The following is a 14390-nucleotide window of genomic DNA, read 5'->3' as shown; positions in this document are numbered from 1 at the left end:
AAGGTAAACTTTCTTTGCAGGAATTTATAATTCAAGCCAGACTAAACAACCAAACAAGTCTCAACAAAGAGTTTCGATACCTAAGAGAATAAAAGAAGATGGTATCACGACTTTATAATAATAAGGAGTAAAGATATTTCCTGCAAGGGGAAAGGAGGGTAATGGGCTATGTGAAATTCCAAGGATCTCGGCAGTCTTTCTAGAAGACATATAACACAGCATATTGATATGAGCAAGTAGGCACTTCATAAATGTTTTATTATCATAATAATTAGAATTCAGAACTACTCACTTTAGTTTGACCTTCTGAATGATTGTTTTGAGGGCCTTTCTTCACAGGCTTTCCTATTATAATCTTACCTCTGAATGTAATTTCACCTCTGGAAAGAGACTGGGGAAGGAAAAGAAGATGTCCTGAGTGAGCATCTTTAGTGCATTCAAGAGCCCACAAATTCTACCTGGAGTGCTCTGACCTGATGCATCCAAATGGGGTGTTGGAGTAGGCTTTGCTCCCTGCAGTCTGTCAGTCGTACTCCCAGTTTGCTGCTTAATCGACCCATGCATGTAGGCAGGTGTCTGAGTGTGAAGATACTTTGCATTTTAGAAAAAAAAAGACAAGAGGTCTTTGCAATGTGTCTGATCCAATTATACGAGCCCACAGAAAAGCACACAAAGGTTTGGAGGAGCCCACAGTGAGAGAAGAGTCCAGAATAACTTTATTGGTGGTCTTGAAGAGCTGGGCTAATACACTTCAATGAGCCATTAAAGGAGGAAGGGGAAAGAGAGAGGGTGATAAACATGCATCTTCATTCAAACGTACTCATCAACAAAGCCTGCCTTTTCCATATGGACAACTACTACTGTTAGTTTTTAAGTAGTGATAAGAGCTGCTGAAGTACATAGGACCCTTACCTGGAGCACCATTAACAAAAACTCTTAACCAGAGGTGGGCAACGGCCTCTGACCACACATTTATCTTTTCAGCTAAATGCATATGCTCAGGAAGCAATTCTGTCCCAGGGAGATCTTCAAAAAACAAATATATACATTCTGCTCTTAAGCTGAACACAGGATATGAGATGTTCATCTACAGGGCAAAGCCCACACACAAAATAACAGCCCGCTTCAGAGAAGCAGGCCTCTCTGAAAATTTATGGGCAGAACCTATTTAACCATGAAGAAATATTTTATTCAGGATGCAAATAAAAACAACAAATGTAATATTACACCACTTTTGCTGCATTGAAAAATCAGCAAGTTCTTTTAATGAAGTGCATTCCTGTTTGTAAGGTATTCAATAGCTGACTTTTAATTAAATAAACAAGAATTGTACAAAGTTAGGATTTGACTTCTCAGTCATTTACCTTTATGTTTTAGGCATTTGGGATTATCAAGGAAGAGGCATTGTTTCTCCTCTGTTCCTCCTCTTTCAACACATGACCCCAGAAGTTTATCCAAAGTCACAAGTCAAAGAATTATATGTGTGTTACTTAAAACCCTAAGACCCTTGGGAACAGCACCCAGAGTCAATAAGCACATCAAGGAAATCCATATTAGAAAAAAAGAAGAAGAAAACTAGAATCAAAATTAAGGACCTGTGAGTTTCTGGTCTCAGATGCTTCTATACCTTGGCTAAGTCATTTCCTCCCACGTTGGACTGAGTCCTCCTCCAGTACTTCATACAAGTGGGACAATTATAGGAGCTAAAATGAATATTGAGGTGGAAGAAAATGCAGCAGGTTGTAACAGAGCTGCAAAGTGGTATGGAAGAACAGAAGAAGTGATGAATTCTGATTTGAGAATAGCAAGGGCCCCGGAAGATCTGAACTTCAGTGATTTGGTGTCCAGGGTCATCAAAGAAATGGAACATTCTTTTCTAGCTATTATAGAAGGTCTCTTTAAATCTGTCCAAAATATTGGAACTACCTCATTAAAAGTGCCTGGAGGCTATATTTGGAACCAATCTTGATTTCATGGTCCTGAGTCTAAGTCTTGATTAGATCACCGATTTTTTTCACTCTTGATGGGCCCCCATTTCCTATTCAGAATCCAGTTTCAAACTCAAAGGTACAACCTCAGAAGCTGGACTTCTAAAAAGGAAGATAATATCATCCTTTGCAAGCTTGCCTCACCACTGTACCCAGAATCAACTCCACAATGGCTCTAGTGCTTCCAGGTCTTTTTGACACAGCCCAGGTCATAAGATGTGCTCAGTTATCTAAGAGGGAAACACACCATGGGACCTCAGTAGACCATTGGATCCCAACCATATTTACGCACGTTCTAACAAACATTGAATGTGCACTATGTATAAAACACTATAAAGAAGAATATTAGAAACTATGCCTTTTCTCAAGGAGGTCTTGATCCACTAGGGAAGCGATTAACCTGAAGCTGAAATGTCTTATGATGGAGACACGAAATGTTATCAGAGCTCAAAGATTACGGTTCCATGTGGAAGTACTAAGAATACCTCCAAGAAGCTACATTCTCATGGGAATCCCTGGGTCTCTCTACATGCCCAGCCACTCAGCCTACTTTGAACCCTATTGGCCTGACCTGTAGGGCCAAGCTACTGCTTGGCCTTAGACAACCCGAACAGGTAACACCTGCCTTGGTCATCACCCAAGAGTCTGTTGAAGATTTAAACTTGTCACATAGTTAAATTACTGGCAGGCCTTGAGGAGGGGCCAGTCCTAGTATCTTCATTCAGATAATCAACTTGAAATGCTGGGAAAAGCTTTCAAGAGGAGGAGGTTTTTGACCTAGCTCTTGAAAAACATTTAATTTTAACTACTGTTTGTATATCTCTGTTGGAGGCCAGAGAAAAGGAGAGAGAAAGTGCATTCTCTGCAAAAAGAAACAGTAAGAACAAAGGCACAAATGCGGTGCATGTATTCTCTCAGGTATACAAATGGACAGAGGTTAACCTTATGTCAGTTAACCTTATTACAGAGGTGGATAGAGCAAGTTTCATGAGGCTCAAAAAACCTCTTTGCCAAATGAGGATACTCATTCCTACCACAGTACTAGACTCATATAATAAGTAAATAAAACAAAAATTCATGGATTAATTTAATTACCTCAACCATTGGTATATATCATCCCAATGTTGGGTCATAAAGTACTGGAGACTCACGTTTTGCTAAAACAAATTTGAACGATAGGACTTTTGACTACTTATGTAAAGTATACTGATTCAGCTACCCTTTAATAATATCCCCCCGTTTTCATATGGAGACCAAATTTAACTGATGGGTGACAGTATAATGAACTCAACAAAGCACTAGAAACCAGGTTTGTATAAATATCAAGACTAGACTCTTGAGAGGTTTTAGGGATGGGAGCAAAAGGGACAATGAGAATGCCTGCACCTACTCATCAGTGATCCCTTTGTAATGATGCCAGGGAAGGTTCATTGTGTCTGACCCCAAACTCTAGCTCAGTCTGTCTGGATAAGCTAGTGAGGTGTGGGTACACTGTAGCTGCCAGAGTCTTCCCACTCTCTCTTCCAAAGGATCCTCAACAGCTTTTACAGTCACTTAATGAGCCACGTGGCCTGACAGCTGTGGAAGCCACCAGCAAAGAACTGAGCAACCATCTACTACAACCAAACAGGGAATGAGAAAGGAGGACAGAATTTGGGCAATTCCTTCCCATCTACAGCTCCATCGGGTATGAATGGCAGAGAGTTGAAGTAACTTTCTCTTCAGAAACCTGCTTCCATCCAGCTTTTGTTTCCACTCCTTCCAGGCTATCCTGAGGCTTCAAGTCCTCTGCATCAACCACCCATCTTGGTATGCAGTGTATAGGAAAATTGTCGAAGTGACAATTTTTTGCTGACACATTGTACCAGAATGACCAAAAAAACGTACAAAAACTTATAATAAAAAAGAAGGTAAATCATTCATCTTCTGCAGATGCTGCTGGTCTATGAAGACTAAGGCTAAGCTGACATTCAACTTTGCTTTCAGTGGCATCCACCTCTAAAAATGACTGCACAGAGGGCTTAACCCAACAATAACTATGCATCAGTCTACTCAATGCCCACTCATTCATATTCAGAGGGGAGCCCAGGTCAAGAGGTAGGCAGAGTGCATGCCAACAGCTGCACTTCCTAATGCTGCACTCTGTCACAGATGTACCCTTCTATGAATGTTAAACTTAGGCTCTGATATAGTTTGAATGTTTGTCCCCTCCAGATCTCATGTTGAAATGTGATCCCCAGTGTTGGAGGTGGGGCCTCGTGGGATGTGTTTGGATCATTGAGGCAGATCCTCCATGAATGATTTGTCCCTCTCCCCATGGCAATGAGTGAGTTCTTGCTCTGTAAGTTCACACAAAAGCTGGTTGTTTAAAACAGCCAGGCATCTTTCTCTTGGCCTCTCTCTCACATGTGATATGCCAACTCCCCTTCCCTTTATGCCATGACTGGATGCTCCCTGAAGCCCTCACCAGAAGCAGATGCTGGCATCATGCTTCTGGTACAGCCTGCAGAAAGGTGAGCCAAATAAACCTCCTTTCTTTATAAATTACCCAGCCTCAGATATTCCTTTACAGCAATTCAAAATGGACTTATACCTGCTGTATTGAATTATTTTGCATTCCCTGAACCCACATAATCTAAATCATTCAATTAATTCAAAAAATACTTATTAAGTACTGCTGTGGATCAGGCACCGTTCCAGGTGCTAGTGATATGGCAAGAGAGGCAAAAATCTCTGTTCTTATAAAACTTCACTGTAGTGGGAAAAGCTACCAGATATATAGACGGATGGATAGGCAGGTAGATGGATGGATGGATAGATAGATGATTGATAAATAGATGATAGATAGATAGATAGATAGATAGATAGATAGATAGATAGATAGTGAATTAAATAAAAATAAAATACAGTAAGATAGAGAATAACAAGGTGGTCAGACTGAGCAGCTGCTATTTAAATAAGGTGATCCGGGAAGACTCTGAGAAGGAAATATTTGAGTAGAGCCTTAAAGGAAGTGAGGGAGAAAACCATGCATCTATCTGGAGAAACAGCACACCAGGAAGAGGAGATTGTCAGTGTAAAGGCAGGGCTGCCCTCTAGACCATGTAGGGCTTTGTGGACCATTGTCAAACCCTGGCTTTTATTGTGAGCAAGCCATTGCAGTGTTTTGAACAGAGATGTAACAACATTGGACTTGTGTTTTGAATAGATGGCTCCGGCTGCTGTGGAGAAAACGGCTTGTAAGAGGGACAAGGTGCCCACCTAGAAGAGCTCAGACAACCAGCCTTGATAGCAATCTCAGAGCCTGCCAGTGGGACAAACATGGGCAAGAAAGCCTCTTGCTTCCCTTGCCTTTCACCCCAGTGGAATTTCTCTCTTTATGTCAAAAAATGGTTCCAGAATTTTCACCAATTTAGAGAAGGAATGAAATTTTCACAGCTTTAGAGAAGCATTTAACTTCTTTTTTATTGTTTATTTTTTAGAGACAGGGTCTTACTCTCTCACCCATACTTCAGTGCAGTGTTACAATCATTGCTCACTGTAACCTTGAACTTTCAGGCTCAAGCAATCCTCTTGTCTCACTTCTGAGTAGCTGGAACTACAGGCATGTGCCACCATGCCTGGGTAATTTTTTTATTTTGTTTTTAGTTTTAGAGGCAGGGTCTTGCTATGTTGCCCAGGCTGGTCTCAAACTCCTGGCCTCAAGCAATCCTTCCACCTCAGTCTCCCAGAGTTCTGAAATGACAGACATGAGCCACTGTGCCTGGCTGCATTTTATCTCTTAACACACTTCTCCCTCAAGGTTGTTGTTCAGGGATGAGCAAAAAGAGCCACTTTTCAGATTCTTGGCTGAGGCCATTGTTGCCAACAGACAATTGCCACCTTCCTACATTTCTCCATTTGCCTAGGCAACAAGTGGTCCTACCTCTTCAGAAACATCCTAAATTATACTAGGTGCTACTCAGTGCACTTGTAAGGCATGGACCCCATCCCAAGGAAATTTCTTGAAAGGAGAAAATATAAGAAAGAATGCTAAAATTGGAAAAGTTTTCTGGTTCTAACTCTGCCACCAACTCGCTCTGCGTCCTTGGGAAAGTTCTAGTGTCCTCATCTGAAAATAAGAAGACCATGTTCATCTATCCATTCATTCATTCCACTACATTTTAATAAGCATGTTTCACAGTCTAAGCCCCTGTCCAAAGTACTGATGATTAAAAAGATGAATACAATTTGGTCACTGTTCTCAATGGACTTCCAATAAATTGAGACAAATGGCTCTGATAATTACATATAAAATGATGTGATGATTGCAATAAAGAAATGAGAACAAAAACTGCGGGGAGCACAGAAGAGGAAACCTCACCTAAGTATCTGCAGCTCCAGTACTCTATGACCCATGAATCTACTTTGGGGCATCTGTCACTCAATGGTCTTAAAAAAGGCTCCTCCTAGGTGACAATGCCTCAACTTTGGCTCATTGAAGTCAGTTCTTCAATAGAAGTGCTAACTTCACTTCTTACCAGCCAATAGGGAAGAGTCATCAAGAAAGTTGAGCTGTTCTGCTAAATGTAGAAAAGCCAACACTAATCTCAATTTTATATATATTTGAAAATTATCTTCTAAAACTTGGTGAAGTGCTTCAAGGTGCCTGGAACAGCCAGGACAGGCTGCCCTGGGGGCATGTTGACCTTGGCTTAACAGTCCAAGGAGATGACAACACCTTTAGAGGGTAGAGAGGTTGAGCTGGCACCACTGGCTTCTCCACCAGGTTGGCACCAGTCCCTAGAACCATACCTTGAAACTTCATTCATTTGCCCTCTAACTGATAATAGGCCTAACTTGAATCACAGAGGGACTCTGACCCAGATAGCTTTCTCCATTGACCCAAAGATTTATTCTTTAAAAATATATATCTCTGCAGGAGTCAGTATGTGCTCATCTCTATGCCAGGTGCTTAAGAATGCCCCTGTCCCTCAGAAAGCCAGTTACACTTAAACCAACCTCAGTTTCATGCCTCCTGGTGTCCTGAGCTCTCCCTGTGGCCTTCTGGAGTTCCCAAGCCTTTCTGCCAAGCATCTCTCTGCCTCCATGCACCAGCAGCACACGCTTCCTCGGTTCTTACTTTGTGTCAATTGCACTGCCAATCTCAGCCCAGAAATAAGTTTTCACAAAGCCAGTGTATGCATACGCACATAATTCACTCAAAGCCAAGCATTTAGTGAGTTCCTCTTACTGGAGATTTTGGGGTGGGGTCAGAGGAAGGGGTCACATCAGAGAACTTACAGCCTACCAGCCAGTCTCTCATGGCCCCCACTCCCTTCCGTTCTTTTACTCCATTATCTCCCTAGAGCAACAAACAGCCTATTCCTCTCTTCTCATGCAGAACAGATGACCTGCCTTCAGCAGGCTCCTGGAGGTCTCCTCTTTACCCCAAGCACCCATCAGAGTTTCCTCCTCAACACTTTCTTTTCCTTTTATAATCAAGAATGATATAATGAACACTGGGGAATTAGGGGGAAGAGTGGGAGAGGGCAAGGGATGAAAGACTACAAATATGGTGCAGAGTATAACAAAATCTCACAGATCACCACTAAAGAACGTACTCATGTAACCGAATACCACCTGTATGCCAATAACGTATGGAAAAATGAAAATTTTTAAAAAATTTAAAAACACGATAAACAACCACTTCATACCCCCCAAAAAAAAATCGAACGAAAAAAAAAAAATCTGTAAAGCCCCTCATCCCGAGTCCTTGAAGAGATTTACCAACAACTCTTTGTTAACATTAAAGGAAAGTCATCTTTCTTATGTTTGTATGAATTTCACAGGTGGCAATTAAGCACACACATAGCTTAGAGCCTAAGAATGCAGTTTATAAGCTTGTGTAGCATAAGCCTAAAGTCTGTCCCTTAAAGATTAAATTTGGAGTAATTTCCAGTATAGTCACTGAGTGTTCTCCATTGTTGGTGTGCTAGCTCTGATATAAGAGTGGCCAGTTTAACATGGGCCAGGGATGTGGCTAAAGGTATCTGGATCAAAGCAAGGCCAAGGTCAGCCTGAGACATCAAGGCACATAAGCAGAAGAACAAAGACAAGTTCTCTGGATGTTCATGTCTAGAAATCCCACTGATACTCTGGTGAGGTGGTCTGAGGGTTAATGCCAAGTGCACACCAAGGTTCTACCCATATCTGTATGTGTACGTAGAGTTGAAGCCCTCTCAGCATTACAGTAACCCCACAGTTGATTAACTATTTGAAAGAGTTGGTTAGAAATGAAATAAAAATAGTAACAGAGTTATACCTTAAACTTTGCTATTTCATCTTGAAACATACGCAACCATATACTCATTTGTTTATCTTTTGACGTAAATAAAGCCAAGGCCTAAGTGTGGGTCCTCTAACTGGGGTTCTGTAAAGTCTTGTTTATGTACACAAGGCCCACATAATGCCTCAACAAATCTCAGTTTCCATTTCTTTAAAGCAGAATGAAAACTTAAAAGTACTGACAAGGCATCTAATTTGTAGACTTTTTTAGCTTTTCCCACTTATTTATAGTCATCTCATCCATATCTTATATAATAGCAAAAATTCTAGAGACTTGGTTTTATCCAGCCTTTTCAGAGAATTCAAATTAGTTTTAGCAGAACCAATTTTCTTTCATTTTTAAATTCATGTTTCCTCAATTTATGTAATATTTAATTAAATTATGTAATTACAATAGCAAGTACAAGTGTCATAAACAGTTTGGGAACAAACCCAACTGGTTTTGTAAGCATCAATTCACCTGGTACATGTGCCCTGGGTGCCAGAAAGTAACCTCCTGACTGTGGGTGTTCAAGGCACCTTGAGCCCAGTCAGTATGTTTTTTAGACGGAATGGAGAAGTAGGTTACATGGAAGTTGGATAAGAGAGGTTCCATGGTATATGCATGTGCATGTCCACATATATTAGAAATCAGAATAATCCCTTCTTGTCAAATGGTCTACCTCTTCCTTATCCTTTCAACTCAGAAAGCATGCCTTCTTACTCCCTTCTTTGCTGAACTTTGTGCATAAAGAGGAAAAAGTCATAGGATAGTCCAGTATCACTTTGCTGCAACTCCTAAATCTTTGGCTGAGTAAAATAGTGAGGTGAGAAATTCAGTTGGAATAGTTTAGATATTGAAGAAGCAGGTGGAGCTTTCAGCTTAGTGGAGCAGGGTCTCTATCACAATGCTCTCCTGCCTCAAAATATCACCTCCACAAGTATTGAAAACATTTACGTCCACATTTATTGACTGAGGCTTATTGGGAGACAATAAGGGCTAATTTGCTCTACGTAATAAAGTAATTGAGTTTTTCCTTTCCAATTTGTCTGGCGCATCCCAAGAGACAGGGGGATGGAGGGCCCTGGACCTGGGAAAAGAGGAGCAAGGACATGAGTGGCCTGAATGGAAAATTGTCTAGCAGTAGGCAGGGGCTGAAAGAAAAAATGGCCAAAGAAAAGTTCCTGGTATGAAGAAGACTGGAGAATTTCAGGTCAGTAATGCTGGCCATATTTACTTAATGCTTATACTTGTCCATGCAGCAATGCCCCTCTCCTTAGAGTCCTCAAAACCATCAGTCCAAGTCTCTGATATGTAATATCTTCCATTGACAGTGCTTTTGGCAACGGCACTTTTATTGCCAGGTATAGCAATGTGGGCCTAACAGAAGACAGAAGCTTCAGGATGCAAAACACTGAGTGGGGACACAGAGACAAGCGGAGGCAGAAGTTGAAGCAAAAGGTGACAGGAGTGCTTTGGAAGATCCACAGAAACATGAAGCTCTGTTTATAACACCATAAGCAGGCTGTGCCATCGAGAAGTTTTCAGTCTTATCAAGGAAACAGTATGTGTCCCCATGAAACATTAATATAAGCAAAGAAGGTATCATGGACTATTGTGAATGGCAAGTCGTTTGTGTGGTAGAAGTTACACGGCAAGCAGACTGCAGTGCTGACTAAAAAGTATTTCATGGGTTAGAAAAGAGAGGACATGCTTTAATCTCATGATATCTGATATGGTTTAGCTGTGTCTCCACCAAATCTCATCTTGGTTTATAGCTTCCACAATTCCCACGTGTTGTGGGAGGCGCTTAGTGGGAGATAATTGAATCATGGGGCAGTTTCCCCCATACTGTTCTGGTGGTAGTAAATAAGTCTCACGAGATCTGATGGTTTTATAAGGGGAAACCTCTTTTGCTTGGTTCTCATTCTCTTTCTTGCCTGCCACCTTGTAAGATGTTCCTTTTGCCTTCCACCATGATTTTGAGGCCTCCCCAGCCATGTGAAACTGTGAGTCCATTAAACCTCTTTTTCTTTGCAAATTACCCAGTCTTTGGTATGTCTTTATCAGAAGGGTGAAAATGGACTAATACAATATCCTTATCAGAAACTACTGTTTACATTCAAAAGAGAACATGAGCACCGCAAAAGCAGGATACTTCCTCAGACCTTGTCCCCATCACTGTTCTCTCTATGAGACATATGATGTGCATGGGTAATCTCCACTGTCACAAATTGGGACATATTTTTGCATTGACTTTTGCTCTAAAAGTTTAATTTACCAGTATTTGAAATGGACTTCCATAAAGAAAGGGAACATTTCTATGCCAACAGACAAATGTTCCACTAGGCGTGGATGTGGAAACTTCATTTTCCTGGGCCCAGGCGGTGCGTGGTCATTACTCATGTTCCTCAGATCCTCTGATGCATGTACTGACAGGGAGCACAGCTTCCTTTGTCACTGTCCACTCTCTCTGCAGTGGCCCACGGTGGCCCTTTCCATGGTGCTATGGCTGCAGCGCCCAGCAGGGCAGAGAAACACATAAAATGGATATACACAGAGCTCACCTGGGCCCAAGTCAGTCTGGTTGAGAGAATCCCTGAAAGATATGTGAAAATATCTGTGGAATCAAAGAGTTCCCAAGCATCACAGATTTCTAAAAAGAAAATTTAAACATTCTATTCTGCACAAGTGTACTGACAGAATAAAAGGAGAGCTAGAATCAAAGGAAGTTTCCAGTATGGGTCCTTGGGTAAGCCTGCCCACTCCATCGTTGTCACACACTTCAAGTAATTATTGCTTGCTGCATGAAAGGAAAATGGTTTCCTCAAACCATTTTTCCCCCACCCATCTGCTGTCAGAAAGGTCATCATGATGGAAGATCTGTCTACAGAATTGCACAGGGCAAAACAAAACACACCACTGCTGCCAAAAGGTAATAATGCCTCCACGTAACAGAATATGAAGTCCCTGTTTTCTATCCCAGGAGTATGCATTAGGTTATTATACACATGTTTGTAAAAAGGAATGCGAGATGAACTATGCGGACTCATACCGTATCCTTCATGTACACCCACACATTTGGTTTTAAATGGAAAGATCTTAAAAGTCCTGTTTTAGCCCCTATTTCCCTACCTCCTTCATAACCCTGGTTTTAAACTTTACCTTCAACATGCTGTGTTTATCATTCTTAAAAGGTAGGGGATGTAGAGCTGGCAATAACACTAAGTCATTTGGAGCATGCATTATAAGTTACAGAGAAAACACAGGTTCTGGTTTATTATGCTGAAGCTGTAAAGCCATGAATACAAAATATGGCTAGCAGTCACCTTGCTTTATTCTTCTTTTAACAACTTACTAACAGTGTGTAAATATAAAAGCAAACTTTGATTTTTCCATCAGAGTTCTCTGAAATGGACACTGGAGCGCATTTAACATTGTGACCAGAAATATTGAAATTTGACAGCTGAGAGGTGAAAGGTCTCAAATTTATACATTGAGGTGTTTGTTCCTGTCATTGTCCCAGCAGCTTGCTCAGAATAACCCCTTTTGCTTACTGAACCTTTGAGAAACAGAGAACATTAAGTAATACATCTTGGCAGACATCCTGGGATTCTACTCCCACCAGGAAGGAAGTCATCCTTAAGCATCACTAAAAGAATTCTGTGGCTGTTAAAAAGAGATCCGTGCAACCCGGGTGTTTAACTATATTGTGCAGAAAAATTTCTTGTTTGGGCCCCCACTCCAAAAACGTCAGCCTGTAATTCTGGACTTTGTGCTTGGTTTTACACAAACCTCTCATCTGATACTGCCTTCTACCAAAACTTTATTTGCTGATAGCATGGAAAATGGCCACTTGAGCTCTTCCTGGAAAAAAATGGGAAAACTACCTCACTCTGGCAAAATTTCTCTTCAGCACAAACACTCCCTTCGTTTCACTGCCCATTTCAGTGCTGCCCCTCCCTTCTGGCAACTCCCCACCCCTCTCCCACTCCCCAGGTACCCAGACTGCCCTGTCCTCCCCCTGCCTGTTCAAACTAGCAGCCAGCCAGAATCCACAGTGGATTTTGAGAAGATCTGGGGCCACCTCAAAGCCTGGACTCTTTAAATGTATACATCTAATAACTAATTTGAAAATTCCATTTTCTCAAATAAGACAGTAGTAAACTATAACAAGAGTTAATTCTAAAGGAACAAGGAGGCAATTGTCATCATCATATCTCACATATATGATGTACTTATCTGGTCTTATGTAAAATGGAGCACATGGATTAATTTATTTAATCTTCATAACAACCCCATTAGGCCTATGCCATTTTATCCTCTCTCCCTTTTTTTAACAACAAAATGACAAAGATTTTTTTAAGCTGCCTTAAGATAAAGATTCTGGGTCATCTCTTAGGCTCACCCACCAGGGATATGATTGGTTTCCACAGCAAACGGTACGCTTTCTAAATGTCATAAATTTTTTAGATTACTTGCAAATCATCGAAGCTTAGAATAGTAAATCCTGGAATACCAGGGGTTTGCCTCAAACCCATTCTTAATAAAAGTATACTTCACTGATAGGTTAACCCGTGACCCCTCCCAGGGATATTTTTCATCTAATGCTATCTTAAACCAGGGGGATTCATCGTCAAAGATTGAACGTCAGGCAGCACCTTTCTGCAAGAAAAGAGAAATACTCTTGTGGCTTTTCGAATTATGTTATATCAAATAACCATTTCTCTTTGTACAAGGCCCTACCTGGTTGAAGTAAAACAAAACAAGCAAGCCAGACTGAATGCGGCCTTACCCCTGCTTCCAGGATTTTTTAGAAGGAAAGGACATGAAAATCATAATTGAACAGTAAGAAAATGAAACACACTTATTTTTAATGCATAGATGCTACTTAAGAGTTGTCCCATTAATGCCGTGAGGGCAAGAAAAACTTCAAACATTCCCTGCAGCTAGTGGCTCTCAAACTAGAGCTTGCATTGGAATGACCTGGAGCGACTGTTCAAACACAGATTGCTGGGCCCTAAATCAGAGTTACTGATTTTGCTTTTCTGGCAAGTTCCCAAGTAACGCTAATGCTGCTGATCTAGAGACCACACTTTGAGAACCACTGCTTCTTGTTAGGTCATGGAAAGAATGCTCTGGGTTTCCCTAGGTGTTTGAGGATTGGTCAGGGAGCTACCTGAGGTTTATTTCTAGCAGCGATTCTTATAGTAGCTCAAGGTGAGGCTTCAGCTGAGATTTGTAGAATGGGTGGGAGTCAACACAGCCAAGAGGCCTTGAGAAGAGCTGCCCACCAGTGAAAGATCAGAGTGACTGGCACTGCAGACTCAAACCAGGCAAGCCTCAGCTGGAAGGCTAAGCTGGAGCTCCCTCAGGGAGGTAGGCAGTCAGATAAGCACCAGGACAGGGAGAGTATTCTGCTGCTCAGAATCACAACCTCCAAAACAGTACTCAAGGCTGGACAGAGGGCAATGCCCACGGGCACATGTGCACACACACACACACACACGCATGCATCCACTTCAGGAACTGCACCAGAGGAGGTAGATGAAAATGTTCCCTTGGGTGAGCCAAAACCCAGGTTGGTCAATTTATTGCCCCCAGAGAAACTGAAATTGACATGAACTCCCCCAAACCTAAGCAGAAGCATAAGGTGAAAGGGAAATAAAATGCTACGAATAAATAGGTATTTTATGTGTCTGCCATGAAACACCTGCATAAAAGAGAAAAGGGAAGAAAATCTATTTTACACCTCAAATCTAAAGATTTTACATTCCTTTCAAGTTTTTATATTAGGACCTAGACTCAGAATTTTATATATGTTGCCCACTCTTTACAGCTCTCTGATAGAACAAATGCAAGGGGGAAAAACAGGATAGATGAATTGCCACCTTGCCCCTTCCTCATATTTTGTGAAAATTATCTTTTCTAAGACTTACAAAAGCCTCAATCTCTGCATGAGTTATTAGGGAGGCTTTAGAAGCCACAGCTTTTGTGGGCCTTTCAGCATGGCATTCGGGCTCAAGGTTTTTTTTAGCTCATCCACAGGTACCGGATTTATGACTGCTCATGGTCAGAAAAGCATGGCTGTGCTA

This window comes from Theropithecus gelada, chromosome 7a, assembly GCF_003255815.1.
Source record: "Theropithecus gelada isolate Dixy chromosome 7a, Tgel_1.0, whole genome shotgun sequence".
Classification (NCBI taxonomy): domain Eukaryota; kingdom Metazoa; phylum Chordata; class Mammalia; order Primates; family Cercopithecidae; genus Theropithecus; species Theropithecus gelada.
Note: the sequence above shows the minus strand (reverse complement) of the source record.